Source organism: Sinocyclocheilus anshuiensis, unplaced genomic scaffold (genome assembly GCF_001515605.1).
Source record: "Sinocyclocheilus anshuiensis isolate Anshui unplaced genomic scaffold, SAMN03320099.WGS_v1.1 scaffold207, whole genome shotgun sequence".
Classification (NCBI taxonomy): domain Eukaryota; kingdom Metazoa; phylum Chordata; class Actinopteri; order Cypriniformes; family Cyprinidae; genus Sinocyclocheilus; species Sinocyclocheilus anshuiensis.
In genome coordinates this window covers 1613964-1617612 of record NW_015551045.1, presented here as the reverse complement: position 1 = coordinate 1617612, position 3649 = coordinate 1613964, and positions in this window count along the sequence as shown.

Genomic DNA, 3649 nt, shown 5'->3' with positions numbered 1-3649 from the left:
CTCCCCTCACTGCAGGAGGGTCCCCTTGAGCTCGCCGGTCCTGGGCCGACTGGGTGAGTCCTCCTCTCGACTTGAGAGTTAGCTCCTCTGACCCTGGGCTATTGATCGCTTTGGTCGAGCTGCGTTCCTCTTTCTCCTCGCTAGGGGTTGAACCCTCCACTCTTGAGCTCTGTGGCAGTGACATCAGGTAGTTGGGCCACTTGCTGCCTCCCTGATAAGCTGCCTCTATTTGGGTCAAGCCAGGCAGTGCTCCCCTCACCCCGGAGAGTTGTCTTTGAGCCTGCCGCTCCCAATTGAGTGTCTGTGGATTTCTCTCATCGAGTCCGCTCGATTGAGCTCCATTGAGTAGTGGCCTCAGGTTGTTAGGCCTCTCTTCACCTCCCTGTTGAGCCGCTCTCCTTGTGAGTCTCCTTTTGAGCTCCGGATAGCAATCATGCCAGGCGGCTGGACCATCTCCTTCCTCCCTGGTGGGTTGCTTGTTAAGTGAGCTAGCTGTGCTCCCCTCACCAAACAAGGGCCTCTTGCAAGCGCGCCGCTCCCTATCTGGGCATCTGTGAGCAGATGCTTCGGATTCTGTTCTGTGAGCCTACCACAGTCACGTAGGGCCCCTAGGCTGGTTTAATACAGACTTGGTTACCCCTTAATCAACGATGTTTCTAAATCCATGCTATGGTAAGTGTACACGCTGAGCTTCTGTGCACTTTCTAAAATCCACATTGTGGTAAGTGTGCACGCTAAGCATTCTGCGCACTTTCTAAAATCCTGCATGATAAGGGTTACGCGCTGTCAGCCTCGTTCCCCTTCTCGGAGTTGGTTTAGGCCACGGTTCTCGCCTTTGGCTCCACTCAACTTGGGTATCTCTGTTGATACATTTCTGAACAGGGTGTTGCTACCAAAGATCTGTCGAGTCAGTTCTTTGGACAGGTTTATTCAGAACCGGCGGTAGCCCCCCTGGGTGGCAGGCCAGGGTCAGGGTATTCCCCTACAGGAATCTCTTTCTTCTGATTCCAAGCCTTGAGCTCTACCCTAGGCTTGGGCTTCCTAGCCCAGCCCTTAACAGGTAAGTTCTTTAGAGTATGTAGCTCAGGCCCTTGGCCGAAGGGGATAATGTGACTGACAGCCATCAAGATGTCCTTTGGGGCAACTCCCATGGCTATGGTAGAGTTGGTACTTAGTGCTCACCGTAGTTTCTGGCATGCACTCCCCTCAGCATGGCGGCGTGGGTATACCGTTCCCCATAGCGACCCTAGAGGACGCAGTTTGAGGTTCCCCCGGAAGGGAACGTCTCGGGTTACATATGTAACCATGGTTCCCTGAGAAGGGAACGAGACACAGCGTCCTCTAGTTCCCTTGCCATGCTTTGGACATAAGCTTCAGACGAAGCGGATGACGTGTTCTCCCGGTGCCCTTTTGCACTGTGGTCGCGCCGGGTGATGATGTCATGGGCTGTCGCTGACCAAAGTAATTGTCGGATTTAGATGCATGCTTCAGACACCGGTCACACTGAAGGGGTTCCCCATAGCGACTCCTAGAGGACGCAGTGTCTCGTTCCCTTCTCAGGGAACCATGCTTACATACATAACCAGAGACACTTCCTTTAAATGGAGCCATAACATTGTAAAAACAGTTCAATAGTTTACAAAGCACATTAAATGATATTCAATAACATTTAATAAACCAAAGATGTAAGGTACTCCTTTTTCTGCCTTCATTAAACACTTCGTAAGTCTTGTTACCTACATGTAAAATTGTATCATCTGAACATCACAGAAAAATAATGGGAAAGTTATCTTGGTTTTCCATTTAAAAATATGGAGGTCCAAGTAAACACATCAACTTAAGACAATGCAGACTAAAGCTTAGCTACATCATTTGATATTACTAATTATAGTAACTGAGTAACTAACCTTTCTAAAGACTAGACTGTAGTCTATATATTAATCACCATTATTTTAGCATTTCATTCCCACTTGTTGATACTGCAAGAAATATATCTGTATATCATTTTGAGGGAAAACATACATCTATAAAACACAAATAATGTGTTCAGCTCTCCTTTATTGCTTACTTTTAGGAAAGTGGTCTCTTGCAAGGTGAACAACATTTGGGGGAGTTTGAAACCCCTGCCTTCCGAACTTCAGTTATATTTCTTTCAGTTTTGGCATTAAAAATTGTTTCCATAAATTCTATAAGGAAATAAATTAACCAGAAACCTCAAGAAAGACAATTGTATAAATGGCGGACAAAAAAAGTGTACTGTTGATAACTCTCACTTACAGTTTAATACCAGTATAAATGGAATTGCTCAAAATAATAATAATAAAAACATTTTGACTATTTGAAATGTTTATTTGATTTACATTAAGACAAAGTTAAAAGTCAAACTTGAAATACTAAGGACAAAACATCACAGAAATGCTTAAAAAATACAAACAAACAGGTTACCCATGTCATCTTGCCTTTGCTCCTTTTTTATCTGGTTTGAGTCTCAACATTTTTTGTTTCATACTTGCAGCATTTACCCTCTTCTCTCTATTATAATTCATATACATTTTTTTTTCTCAGTCATTTTCTTGCAAAAACTTCTCAACTTCAGAAACACCTTCCAGTATCCTTTCCAAACTCAGGCACTTGCATTTGTTGTACATTTATTAATAGATGGAGTGCTTTTATGAATGCATTTCATAGCAACTAGGAGCTGATGACCATAGAGCAAAATGAGCATATTTTCAGTGCTCCTGGTTTTGTCAGGTCAGACTGGACACCTATTTAACACTGTTTTTCTGATAAATGAATGGAAAATAAAACTAAAAAAAAGACAAGAAATATTTCAGTAACATAATAAACCACATTTTCAAATGTAGTGTTAAAAATAAACATGTTTATCAAATGTATGCTTGAAACCAGTCAAGCATGAATGTTAAAATATTTGACAATGTTTGTAAAATATCTAAGCACCTTTGTCAGTGATATGAAAATACTTTGTTTGGGCAATACTGACATATAAAATAATGACGATATCATGGCTGTTCTGAGGTATTCTGTTATTCACTAATGTATGATTGGTACTGCAAAAGGGGCTGCTTTTTAAAATCAATGTTTGCTAGAACATTTATGTGACAGAAATTAACTGTGAAAGTGAAACTAGAAATGGGTGCCACTGTTCTGTAAACCTTAAGGCCATGTGTTTGTTTCCGGTTTCTCCTCGTTCTGCACCTTCCCTTTACTCATCAGTTCCGCAGTGCAGACTTCTACGCAAAGTCTATTAAAAAAGTGCAGACTGAAACAACAACAATAAAGTAGATAAATAACCAACGTGATTTGTAGAGTCTTGTACTGTTAGAACAAGAAAGCAGACCAATTTTTGTAAACTAAAAGCTTCAAAATGGAAATCTAGCATTAGGAAGCTGGTTTAACAAGTACTCCAGGCTATGCCATGTAAGCTCAAGCCTGCTACTTGTACGGATTCATAGTATGCGTAATATTGAATTTCGAATCTGCTGATAGACACTGCTCAGACATCACGTTTTGCATAATCTACGGCAAAAGCACAGAGCGCTTTGCATATTATATTGAGGCACAATATCATGGAGGCTGCGAAAAGTCATTTATACAGTGGGTACGGAAAGTATTCAGACCCCCTTAAATT